The 13,685-nt window shown below is 43.8% G+C and overlaps 1 long non-coding RNA gene across 3 annotated transcripts in view; it reads left to right on the forward strand.

Moving 5' to 3' along the window:
- The window catches only part of LOC307181403, a 165,385-nt gene that overhangs the window by 103,252 nt on the left and 48,448 nt on the right, over positions 1–13,685 (forward strand). The window lies entirely within an intron of this gene.

Below are 13,685 nucleotides of genomic sequence, written 5' to 3' on the forward strand. Positions count from 1 at the left end.
TTCTGCCCCGCTTTCAAGTCCTCTTGGCAGCCTTACTTCAGTCTATTTTTGGACGATAGCTGTCATTTATAACTCTGCAGGTTTGTGAGTTACAGTGCCCCTGAGCTCCTTTCTTCAACTCGTTTTCTTGTGAGCTGGCTGCAACACCGCTGGATGGCTTCAGGCCCTAATCTGGTTCCGGCACGGCATGCTGAGCCTTTGGTTATTTCCTCTTTCTGGTGGGAAATGAGAGTTAAATTTGCCCGTCCAGACACCTCCAGCTAGTCTCTCATTGGTTCTCCCTATTCCTGTTCATCTTCCGCAGAAATTGCAAACGGGGCCAAACAGGAGGTTAAAGGTGCTGACTCTCCAAGTGGGGAGAGTGTTAGTAAAGCGTCTGGAATGTTGCACCCGAGTACCAGGGGAGGAAAACTGAGACATATTTGAACACGTCTCCCGTTCACACGGTTGATCATACTCTGGGTTCCACATGCATGTTTTAGCTGAAGGAAGAATACCTTAAACCTGGAGAGTTGAGACCCGTGTAATGGGTACCATGCAATATGACTTCAAAGGGTCTTCATTTGCTCACCGAACCTCTCCAATCCTATCACTGCTGCGTTTATGCCCCTGTACACATGCTTGATTCTCTTTCGGAGACATAGCAATCCATAGGTTTTAAGATACTTACTAGTCAGGTACATTCTTTGGCGTTTAATATGGGGTGTTGAGTCCATTTCGTTGAGCAAGGAGTAGCTCTTGTCTATTCCATATTTGGCTTAAGGAACTTTATCTGTGCTCATTTCAATCTCTGGTTTTATGCAGCACCCCAACTCACCTTTCCCCTTAAGCAAGCATAAGTTGGTTTTCTAAATTTGAGACCCTGTTCTGTTTTGGAATGCAGTTCCTGTGTAGCCAAGTTTACATTCCGTGTATTACTGATATCTTATGATGTTTCTTTTTCTGTGTGACTTATTTCAGTTAGAATCATCGTACCTGAATCCACTCATTATGCTGCTACGGGCCTGATGACATAGATTTCATTGCTGAGTGATACTGCATTGTACGTAAGTACCACAAGTTCTTTATCCATTTTTCACTTTCTGTGATATTGAACTTGTACGGTAAACGAGGTTCTTGTAAACGGAGGCGTCCCAAACTTTGGGGTGGCTGTGTCTTTTTGATTTTAGTTTCCCTAAGCTATAGGACCATAAGTGGAAGTGCCCTAGGCTCTGTTGCTTTGTTTCTTAGATGTTTCAGGAAACACCATACACTTCTCCTGAGTGTCTGTTGGCAATTTACATCCCGCCCATCAGCATAACAAGGCTCCCAGTTCTCCATGGCCTGTCCTGCCTTTCTGTATTTTACACTTTTTTCAGATGCCCCTTTTAACCGGGGAGAAGTGAGACTTCATTGTAGTGCAGATTTCCTTTGCAAGTTTGCTTGGTTGGCCAAAAAGGGCGTATGCGTTTTTTCCTGAATATATTCAGGAAAAAACGCATACGCCCTTTTTGGCCAAGTGCATCATTGTGGACGTTCTGCCTCTTTTCCTATGCTTTCAATGCAATTCCAGTCTACCTCCTGAAATCGGTTTCCTGCAATTCTGCCGCGCTTTCAAGTCCTCTTGGCAGCCTTACTTCAGTCTATTTTTGGACGATAGCTGTCATTTATAACTCTGCAGGTTTGTGAATTACAGTGCCCCTGAGCTCCTTTCTTCAACTCGCTTTCTTGTGACCTGGCCGCAACACCGCAGGATGTCTTCAGGCCCTAATCTGGTTCTGGCACGGCACGCTGAGCCTTTGGTTAATTCCTCTTCCTGGTGGGAAATGAGAGTTAAATTTGCCCATCCAGACACCTCCAGGTAGTCTCTCATTGATTCTCGCTATTCCTGTTCATCTTCCGCAGAAATTGCAAACTGGGCCAAACAGGGGGTTAAAGGGACTGACTCCCCAAGTGGGGAGAGTGTTAGTAAGCGTCTGGAATGTTGCACCCGAGTACCAGGGTCCGAAAACTGAGACATATTTGAACACGTCTCCCGATCACATGGTTGATCATACTCTAGGTTCCACATGCATGTTTTAGCTGAAGGAAGAATACCTTAAACCTGGGTAGTTGAAACCCGTGGAATGGGTACCATGCAATATGACTTCAAAGGGTCTTCATTTGCTCACGAACCTCTCCAGTCCTATCACTGCTGCGTTTATGCCCCTGTACACATGCTTGATTCTCTTTCGGAGACATAGCAATCCATAGGTTTTAAGATACTTACTAGTCAGGTACATTCTTAGGCGTTTAATATGCGGTGTTGAGTCCATTTCGTTGAGCAAGGACTAGCTCTTGTCTATTCCATATTTGGCTTAAGGAACTTTATCTGTGCTCATTTCAATCTCTGGTTTTATGCAGCACCCCAACTCACCTTTCCCCTTAAGCAAGCATAAGTTGGTTTTCTAAATTTGAGACCCTCTTCTGTTCTGTAATTCAGTTCCTGTGTAGCCAAGTTTACATTCCGTGTATTACTGATATCTTATGATGTTTCTTTTTCTGTGTGACTTATTTCAGTTAGAATCATCATACCTGAATCCACTCATTGTGCTGCTAAGGGCCTGATGACATAGATTTCATTGCTGAGTGATATTGCTTTGTAAGTAAATACCACAACTTCTTTATCCATTTTTCACTTTCTGCGATGTTGAACTTGTACTGTAAACGAGGTTCTTGTAAACAGAGCCGTCCCAAACTTTGGGGTGGCTGTGTCTTTTTGATTTTAATTTCCCTAAGCTATAGGACCATAAGTGGAAGTGCCCTAGGCTCTGTTGCTTTGTTTTTTCCATGTTGCAGGAAACACCATACACTTCTCCCGAGTGTCTGTTGGCAATTTACATCCCGCCCATCAGCATAACAAGGCTCCCAGTTCTCCATGGCCTGTCCTGCCTTTCTGGATTTTACACTTTTTTCAGATGGCCCTTTTGACCGGGGGGAAGTGAGACTTCATTGTAGTGCAGATTTCCTTTGCAAGCTTGCTTGGTTGGCCAAAAAGGACGTATGCGTTTTTTCCTGAATATATTCAGGAAAAAACGCATACGCCCTTTTTGGCCAAGTGCATCATTGTGGACGTTCTGCCTCTTTTCCTATGCTTTCAAAGCAATTCCAGTCTACCTCCTGAAATCGGTTTCCTGCAATTCTGCCCCGCTTTCAAGTCCTCTTGGCAGCCTTACTTCAGTCTATTTTTGGACGATAGCTGTCATTTATAACTCTGCAGGTTTGTGAGTTACAGTGCCCCTGAGCTCCTTTCTTCAACTCGTTTTCTTGTGAGCTGGCTGCAACACCGCTGGATGGCTTCAGGCCCTAATCTGGTTCCGGCACGGCATGCTGAGCCTTTGGTTATTTCCTCTTTCTGGTGGGAAATGAGAGTTAAATTTGCCCGTCCAGACACCTCCAGCTAGTCTCTCATTGGTTCTCCCTATTCCTGTTCATCTTCCGCAGAAATTGCAAACGGGGCCAAACAGGAGGTTAAAGGTGCTGACTCTCCAAGTGGGGAGAGTGTTAGTAAAGCGTCTGGAATGTTGCACCCGAGTACCAGGGGAGGAAAACTGAGACATATTTGAACACGTCTCCCGTTCACACGGTTGATCATACTCTGGGTTCCACATGCATGTTTTAGCTGAAGGAAGAATACCTTAAACCTGGAGAGTTGAGACCCGTGTAATGGGTACCATGCAATATGACTTCAAAGGGTCTTCATTTGCTCACCGAACCTCTCCAATCCTATCACTGCTGCGTTTATGCCCCTGTACACATGCTTGATTCTCTTTCGGAGACATAGCAATCCATAGGTTTTAAGATACTTACTAGTCAGATACATTCTTTGGCGTTTAATATGGGGTGTTGAGTCCATTTCGTTGAGCAAGAAGTAGCACTTGTCTATTCCATATTTGGCTTAAGGAACTTTATCTGTGCTCATTTCAATCTCTGGTTTTATGCAGCACCCCAACTCACCTTTCCCCTTAAGCAAGCATAAGTTGGTTTTCTAAATTTGAGACCCTGTTCTGTTTTGGAATGCAGTTCCTGTGTAGCCAAGTTTACATTCCGTGTATTACTGATATCTTATGATGTTTCTTTTTCTGTGTGACTTATTTCAGTTAGAATCATCGTACCTGAATCCACTCATTATGCTGCTACGGGCCTGATGACATAGATTTCATTGCTGAGTGATACTGCATTGTACGTAAGTACCACAAGTTCTTTATCCATTTTTCACTTTCTGTGATATTGAACTTGTACGGTAAACGAGGTTCTTGTAAACGGAGGCGTCCCAAACTTTGGGGTGGCTGTGTCTTTTTGATTTTAATTTCCCTAAGCTATAGGACCATAAGTGGAAGTGCCCTAGGCTCTGTTGCTTTGTTTCTTAGATGTTTCAGGAAACACCATACACTTCTCCTGAGTGTCTGTTGGCAATTTACATCCCGCCCATCAGCATAACAAGGCTCCCAGTTCTCCATGGCCTGTCCTGCCTTTCTGGATTTTACACTTTTTTCAGATGCCCCTTTTAACCGGGGAGAAGTGAGACTTCATTGTAGTGCAGATTTCCTTTGCAAGTTTGCTTGGTTGGCCAAAAAGGGCGTATGCGTTTTTTCCTGAATATATTCAGGAAAAAACGCATACGCCCTTTTTGGCCAAGTGCATCATTGTGGACGTTCTGCCTCTTTTCCTATGCTTTCAATGCAATTCCAGTCTACCTCCTGAAATCGGTTTCCTCCAATTCTGCCCCGCTTTCAAGTCCTCTTGGCAGCCTTACTTCAGTCTATTTTTGGACGATAGCTGTCATTTATAACTCTGCAGGTTTGTGAATTACAGTGCCCCTGAGCTCCTTTCTTCAACTCGCTTTCTTGTGACCTGGCCGCAACACCGCAGGATGTCTTCAGGCCCTAATCTGGTTCTGGCACGGCACGCTGAGCCTTTGGTTAATTCCTCTTCCTGGTGGGAAATGAGAGTTAAATTTGCCCATCCAGACACCTCCAGGTAGTCTCTCATTGATTCTCGCTATTCCTGTTCATCTTCCGCAGAAATTGCAAACTGGGCCAAACAGGAGGTTAAAGGGACTGACTCTCCAAGTGGGGAGAGTGTTAGTAAGCGTCTGGAATGTTGCACCCGAGTACCAGGGTCCGAAAACTGAGACATATTTGAACACGTCTCCCGATCACATGGTTGATCATACTCTAGGTTCCACATGCATGTTTTAGCTGAATGAAGAATACCTTAAACCTGGGTAGTTGAAACTCGTGGAATGGGTACCATGCAATATGACTTCAAAGGGTCTTCATTTGCTCACGAACCTCTCCAGTCCTATCACTGCTGCGTTTATGCCCCTGTACACATGCTTGATTCTCTTTCGGAGACATAGCAATCCATAGGTTTTAAGATACTTACTAGTCAGGTACATTCTTAGGCGTTTAATATGCGGTGTTGAGTCCATTTCGTTGAGCAAGGACTAGCTCTTGTCTATTCCATATTGGGCTTAAGGAACTTTATCTGTGCTCATTTCAATCTCTGGTTTTATGCAGCACCCCAACTCACCTTTCCCCTTAAGCAAGCATAAGTTGGTTTTCTAAATTTGAGACCCTGTTCTGTTCTGTAATTCAGTTCCTGTGTAGCCAAGTTTACATTCCGTGTATTACTGATATCTTATGATGTTTCTTTTTCTGTGTGACTTATTTCAGTTAGAATCATCATACCTGAATCCACTCATTGTGCTGCTAAGGGCCTGATGACATAGATTTCATTGCTGAGTGATATTGCTTTGTAAGTAAATACCACAACTTCTTTATCCATTTTTCACTTTCTGCGATGTTGAACTTGTACTGTAAACGAGGTTCTTGTAAACAGAGCTGTCCCAAACTTTGGGGTGGCTGTGTCTTTTTGATTTTAATTTCCCTAAGCTATAGGACCATAAGTGGAAGTGCCCTAGGCTCTGTTGCTTTGTTTTTTCGATGTTTCAGGAAACACCATACACTTCTCCCGAGTGTCTGTTGGCAATTTTCATCCCGCCCATCAGCATAACAAGGCTCCCAGTTCTCCATGGCCTGTCCTGCCATTCTGGATTTTACACTTTTTTCAGATGGCCCTTTTGACCGGGGGGAAGTGAGACTTCATTGTAGTGCAGATTTCCTTTGCAAGCTTGCTTGGTTGGCCAAAAAGTGCGTATGCGTTTTTTCCTGAATATATTCAGGAAAAAACGCATATGCCCTTTTTGGCCAAGTGCATCATTGTGGACGTTCTGCCTCTTTTCCTATGCTTTCAATGCAATTCCAGTCTACCTCCTGAAATCGGTTTCCTGCAATTCTGCCCCGCTTTCAAGTCCTCTTGGCAGCCTTACTTCAGTCTATTTTTGGACGATAGCTGTCATTTATAACTCTGCAGGTTTGTGAGTTACAGTGCCCCTGAGCTCCTTTCTTCAACTCGTTTTCTTGTTAGCTGGCTGCAACACCACTGGATGGCTTCAGGCCCTAATCTGGTTCCGGCACGGCATGCTGAGCCTTTGGTTATTTCCTCTTTCTGGTGGGAAATGAGAGTTAAATTTGCCCGTCCAGACACCTCCAGCTAGTCTCTCATTGGTTCTCCCTATTCCTGTTCATCTTCCGCAGAAATTGCAAACGGGGCCAAACAGGAGGTTAAAGGTGCTGACTCTCCAAGTGGGGAGAGTGTTAGTAAAGCGTCTGGAATGTTGCACCCGAGTACCAGGGGAGGAAAACTGAGACATATTTGAACACGTCTCCCGTTCACACGGTTGATCATACTCTGGGTTCCACATGCATGTTTTAGCTGAAGGAAGAATACCTTAAACCTGGAGAGTTGAGACCCGTGTAATGGGTACCATGCAATATGACTTCAAAGGGTCTTCATTTGCTCACCGAACCTCTCCAATCCTATCACTGCTGCGTTTATGCCCCTGTACACACGCTTGATTCTCTTTTGGAGACATAGCAATCCATAGGTTTTAAGATACTTACTAGTCAGGTACATTCTTAGGCGTTTAATATGGGGTGTTGAGTCCATTTCGTTGAGCAAGGAGTAGCTCTTGTCTATTCCATATTTGGCTTAAGGAACTTTATCTGTGCTCATTTCAATCTCTGGTTTTATGCAGCACCCCAACTCACCTTCCCCTTAAGCAAGCATAAGTTGGTTTTCTAAACTTGAGACACTGTTCTGTTTTGTAATTCAGTTCATGTGTAGCCAAGTTCACATTCTGTGTATTAGTGATACCTTATGATGTTTCTTTTCTGTGTGACTTATTTCAGTTCGAATCATCATACCTGAATCCACTCATTATGCTGCTACGGGCCTGATGACATAGATTTCATTGCTGAGTGATATTGCATTGTACGTAAGTACCACAAGTTCTTTATCCATTTTTCACTTTCTGCGATATTGAACTTGTACCGTAAATGAGGTTCTTGTAAACAGAGCCGTCCCAAACTTTGGGGTGGCTGTGTCTTTTTGATTTTAATTTCCCTAAGCTATAGGACCATAAGTGGAAGTGCCCTAGGTTCTGTTGCTTTGTTTTTTAGATGTTTCAGGAAACACCATACACTTCTCCAGAGTGGCTGTTGGCAATTTACATCCCGCCCATCAGCATAAGAAGGCTCCCAGTTCTCCATGGCCTGTCGTGCCTTTATGGATTTTACACTTTTTTCAGATGGCCCTTTTGACCAGGTGGAAATGAGACTTCATTGTAGTGCAGATTTCCTTTGCAAGCTTGCTTGGTTGGCCAAAAAGTGCGTATGCGTTTTTTCCTGAATATATTCAGGAAAAAACACATACGCCCTTTTTGGCCAAGTGCATCATTGTCGAGTTTCTGACTCTCTTCATATGCTTTCAATGCAATTCCAGTCTACCTCCTGAAATCGGTTTCCTGCAATTCTGCCTTGCTTTCAATGCCTCTTCATAGCCTTACCTCAATATATTTTTTAAAAATAGTTGGCCTTTATAACTCTGCAGGTTTTTGAATTGCAGTGGCCCTTAGCTCCATTTTTTAGCTCTTATTTTTGTGGTATTGCCCCATAACCACAGGATTCCTTGAAGCCCTATTTTTCTTCTGGGGCACCTGCTGTGCCTTTGGTTAATTCTTCTTACTGATGTGATATTAGAGTGACATGTGCCCATTGAAACCGCTACAGCTAGTTTCTCACTGGTTCCCCCTATTCCCATTCATCCTCTGCACTAACTGCAGACTGTGCGATACCAGAACTTAAAGGCATTGACTCCATGTGGGGATGTTGTTAGTAAAGTGGCTGGAATGTCGATCCGGAGCCCCAGGAGAGGAAAAATGAGGTGCGTTTTAGAAACCTTTCCCGATCATATGGTATACCAGTCGCTGGGTTTCCCAAGCATGGTTTAGCTGTAGGAAGATTCCCTTCAACCTGGAGTGTTGGGACCCTTGGACTGAGTAGCATGAAGTATTGCATTAAACTTTCGGCAGTTGCTCACCAAAGCTCACCAATCCTGTCAGCCCCAAGTGTCCAGCCTTATGTCTTATCCAGCTGTGGGTTTATATGTGGTCAATCCAGGTTGCATCACAGCCCCTGAGCGAATTTTGTAAGAATTTTTCTCTCTTTCATTGTTTCAGCGTTTTGTTTTTAAAATTTATTTCTATAATGGGGTTTAGCTCCTTTTCACTGCTGTGTTTGTGCCGCTCTGCACACACTTGATTCCCTTATGGAGATATATCAATACATGGGTTTTAAGATTCTTATTCCTCAGATATATTTCTCTGCGGTGTATAGGGTGTGTTGAGGCCTGTTCATTGAGCAAGGTGTAGATCTTGTCTAATACCTATTTGGTTTATTGAACGGTATCTGTGCTAATTTCAAACTCTGGTTTTATGCATCACCCCACCTCTCCTTTCCCCTTAAGCTGACATAAGTGTGTTTTCTAAATGTGAGACACTGTTCTGTTCTGTAATTCATTTCTTGTGCAGCCATATTTACCCTCCCTCTATAAGTGATATCTTATGATATGTTTCTTTTTCTGTTTGACTTATTTCAAGTAGTATTATCGGACCTAAATCCACTCTTTATCCTTCTACTAGCCTTATTACATTGATTTCATGGTGAAGAGATATTCCATTGTACATAAGTACCACATCTTCTTTATCCATTGTTCTCTTTCCTGGGATATTTAAGGTGTACTGAAGTTGAGGTTCTTGTAAACAGAGTAGCCCTAAACTGTGGTGTGCTTGTGTCTTGTTGATTTTTAGACTTCCCTAGATATACTCCCATGATTGGAAGTGTCCTATGCTCTGTAGCTCTGTTTTTTAGATGATTTAGGAACCACCATACACTTCTCCAGAGTGGCTCTCGGCAGTTCACACACTGCCCATCAGCGTATAAAGGCTCCCTGTTCTCCATGGCCTGTCCTGCATTTCTGGTTTTTACAATTTTTTAGGATGGCCCTTTTGACCGGTGGGAAGTGAGACTTCTTTGTTGTGCACATTTGCATTGCTTGCTTGCTTCGTTGCCCATAAAGTGCGTATGCGTTTTTTCCTGGATATAATCAGGAAAAAACGCATACGCCCTTTTGGGCCAACTGCATCATTGTCGAAATTCTGCCGCTTTTCATGTGCGTTAAAGACGAGTCCAATCTATCTCTTGAAATCTGTTTCTTGCAATTCTGTCTTGCATTCAGATCCTCTTCTTTGCCTTACCTCAACATATTTTTGGACGTTAGTTTTCATTTATAACTCTGCAGGTTTGTGAATTGCAGTGACCCTGAGCTCCATTTTTTAAGTTGCTCTTTTGTGAGCTGGCCTCAAACCCACAGGATTGCTTCAGGCCCTATTTTGGCTCCGGCGAGGCAGGCTGAGCCTTTCTTTAATTCTTATTCTTAATGGGAAATTAGAGTGATATGTGCCCGTCCAAACCCCTACAACTCTTCTCTCATTGGTTCCCCCTCTTCCCGTTCATCCTCCTCACAATTTGCAAAATGTGTGAAACAGAAGTTTAAATGTGCTGATTCTCCAAGTGGGGAGATTCTAAGTAGCGTGGCTGGAATGGTGAACAGGAGCACCAGGAGAGGATAAATGAGGTGCATTTTAGACACATCTCCCGATCACATGGTGTACAGTCCTCTGGGTTTTCCATGCATGTTTTAGCTGTAGGAAGATCCCTTGAACCTGCAGATTTGGGACCCATTGAATGGGTACCAGGTAGTATTACTTTAAAGGGTGTGCATTTCCTCACCCAACCTCACATTTCTCTTAGTGCAAACAGTTTCCAGCCTTATGTCTCATCCTGCTGTGGGTCTAGATGTGTTCAATCCATGTTGCATCACCGTCCCTGAGGAAAAGTTGTAAGAGGTTTTCTCTGTCTCTCTGTCGTTTATTTTTTTCAATTTATTACTATATTGGTTACAGCTGATTTTCAAAGCTCTGTTTCTTGCTGCTGTACATCCACTTGATTCACGTACAGAGAGACATCAATAAATTCTTTTTCAGATTCTTACCAGTCGTATATATTCTTTTCCGGTGACTTGAGTGTGCTGAGTGCAGTTCTTTTAGCTACCGTGTAGGCCTTGTTGATTATCAGTTTGGTATTTGGAATGGTATCTTTGCTAATTTCAACCTCCTGGATGATGCCTCACCCCTCCCCACCTTTCCCGTTTAGCAGCCTTATGCGTGTTTTCTACATATTTGACTATGTTTTTGTTTTGTAATTTATTTCATGTGTAGCCATTTTGGATTCCACCTTTAAGTGATATCTTATGATATGTGTCTTTTTCTTTTTGAATTCTGTCACTTAGAATGATCATACGTAACTCCTCCGGAGTCGTTACAACTGGCCATATTTCATTGATTTCCAGGCTGAATAATATTCCACTCTACCTAAGTACCACATCTCTATCCATTTTTTCCCTCCAGAGACATTTAAGTTATATCCTAGTCGAGGATCTTTTAAACAGAGAGGGGGTAAACATTGGGGTGCCTGTGTCCTCTCGATTTTTGTTTTTCCCAAGATATACGCCCATGAGTGCAAGTGCCCTATGCTCTGTAGCTCATTTTTTAGATGCTTTAGTAAACACAATACACTTCTCCAGAATGGCCGTTGGCAATATACATTTCCACTATAAGTCTCACAGGGCTCCCTCTTCTCGTTGCCCTGTCCTGCATTTCTGTTGTTTACGCTTTATGAGGATGGCTCTTCTGACTGATGCGAAGTGATATGTTTTGTAGTATTGACTTCCAGTGCCCACCTGTTTGGTTGGCTAAAAAAGTGTATGCCCTTTTCTTGAATATATACAGAAAAGAACGCATACACCCTTTTTGGCCAACTGCAATGTTGGCAATGTTCAGCTCCTTTTCTTGTGCTTAATGGCGAGTCCTTTCTACCTCCTCAAATCCCTTTCCTGCCATTCTCCCTTGCTTACAAGTCCTTTTCTCTGACTTTCCTCAAGACATTTTTCAGTGATGGATATTTTCAACTCTGCAGTTTTGTGAATTTTACTGCCCCTGAGTTCCATTGTTCAACTCGTGTTTATGGGAACTGGCCACAAAGCAGCGGGATTTCCTCAAGCCCTATACTGTTTCCATGGGCAACCCTAGCCTTTGGTCAATTCGTCTTCCTGATTGGAAATTAGAGTGACATGTGCCTGTCTGAACACCTAGGACTTGTCTCTCATTGTTCCTCATCCTTCCGCTTCATCCTCTGGACAAATTCCAAACTGTACGCAACAGGATGTTGACAGTGCTGACATCTCCAAGTGGGGAGACTGTTAGTAAAGACGCTGGAGGGGTGAACCCGAGCACCAGGAGATGAGGAGATGAGATGCCTTTTCCAAACTCTTCCCGATCAGATGGTATACCATCCTCTGGGTGTGACAGACATGTTTTAGCAGTAGGAAGAGTCCCATTCATGTAAGGAGAACACCAGGGCTTTTTCAAAATCAGTGTCTCCCCGAAACCCAAACTGGGGAAGTTTTTAAGCTACGGCTACACATATGTTCATTAAGGGCCTTGGGGAGTAGGCAGAGTCCAAACTTTAGATGATTGAAGTCTTCAGGGTCAGAAGCACTCACCACCAGCTTCCCTTAGGCTACACTTTAACTGTCATTGATAGATGATGTCAATAAAAATATCTATTCTTTTTCAGATTATTTCCCCTTATAGGTTATTGCAAAATGTTGAGTGTAGTTCCCTGTGCTATACAGTAGTTCCTTGTTGATGATCTATTTTATACATAGCAGTGTGTATGTGTTAATTCCAAACTGTTAATTTATCCCTCCTCCCACCTTTCCCCTTTGGTAATAATAAATTATAAGATTTTATACTTCTCAGAAATGGGGGAGCTGAAAGAGAGGTATCATTTTCAATGGAAAAGCATTTAAAACAAGATTGAAGGTTTAACCAAGATTATTAGCTGTACATCCTTGGAAAGAAATCACTTCGTTTCTCTAATATTGACCTGACAAATAAGACAAACCTTTTCACTGAACTTGCTTATAAAAAGTGATGGAAATATCAAATGGAAGTGTTAAAAACATCTTATTTTACCCGAGCCTTATACACTGTTCTATGTTAACTACAGTTTGGCTCACACATCTGTTCATTGAGGTTACAATAGTCTCAATTTCTGTTACTGATCCTCCAGAGTGGACCCCAACAAGTGTCCCCCTGCCCAGTGTCATTGGGGCCAACAGATCGAGACTGAGTTTGGTTCACAAGCAAAGGAAACTTTATATTTTGATCAGAGAATGGAGAGGTGAGAGCATGCACTACCCCGTGGGCTGTGGGCTGGGCTGCTGTGTAGAGATCCTGTCAGAGTCAGTGGGAGGGAGGGAGGCGGCGGAGCTCTCGAGGGCTGGGTTGGCTGTAGCTCAGGCTCTATATCGTGGAGTCTGCACTGGGCCCAGGAGCTGAGGTGTCGACCCAGCCATTCTGCACTAGGAAATCTGGTCTGAAGTGCCGGGTGTGGAACCTCTGCATGCGGGACCCTAGGAGCACGTGAAATTAGACAAAGCACAAAGGATAAAAAAGGTTAGACTTGACTTTATTGCCCAGATTCTATTTTTATCTCCCAGGGATTTTTAATGGGCTTTGCTGGGGACAAACCCCTCCTCTGCCTTTTGTCCCGTTCCTCATTCTTGGAGTGCTGAGGGTGCAGACCCTTCTTCTGTAACTGCTGAGTGCTGAGTTGGGAGCCCTCATACCCTGGGGCGAGGGTCAGAGCTTCTCCCCAGCAGCCTCCCGGTGACGTTGATTGTCCCCAGGACACCTGCCTCCCTGCTCGTCCACCTGAGCACCAGCATTGGAAGTGTTATAGATTCTAATGACCTTTAAGGGTCCAGGAAAGAGATGTGCAGAGACGCTGTGGGGGCCGGTTTCACCCCGCCCCACATTTGTTCGGCCACCTTAGGCTGACCGTCTCTGCCAGCCTAGATGCTCTGACCAGTAGTCTGCGCTTTCTTCAGTTAGGCCCCTGAATTAACGTACAAACAGCACCAGGTGTCAGAGCCCTGCCCGCTCAACTCCCAGACAGTCCAGGGTCAGTGGTGATCAAGGACCATGATGGCTACTGAGTCAACAGCCTTTTGAAGTAAACAGGAGTCCAGCCGGTCTTATTGGCCACCATCATCACGGTGTCTGTAGGCTTTTCTATGGTGACAGTGTGGTATACTGTTCCCCCGCCAAGATTATTAGCTCCCCTCTGGGTGCAGTA

Source organism: Stenella coeruleoalba (genome assembly GCF_951394435.1).
Source record: "Stenella coeruleoalba genome assembly, contig: scaffold_65, whole genome shotgun sequence".
NCBI classification, from domain to species: Eukaryota; Metazoa; Chordata; class Mammalia; order Artiodactyla; family Delphinidae; genus Stenella; species Stenella coeruleoalba.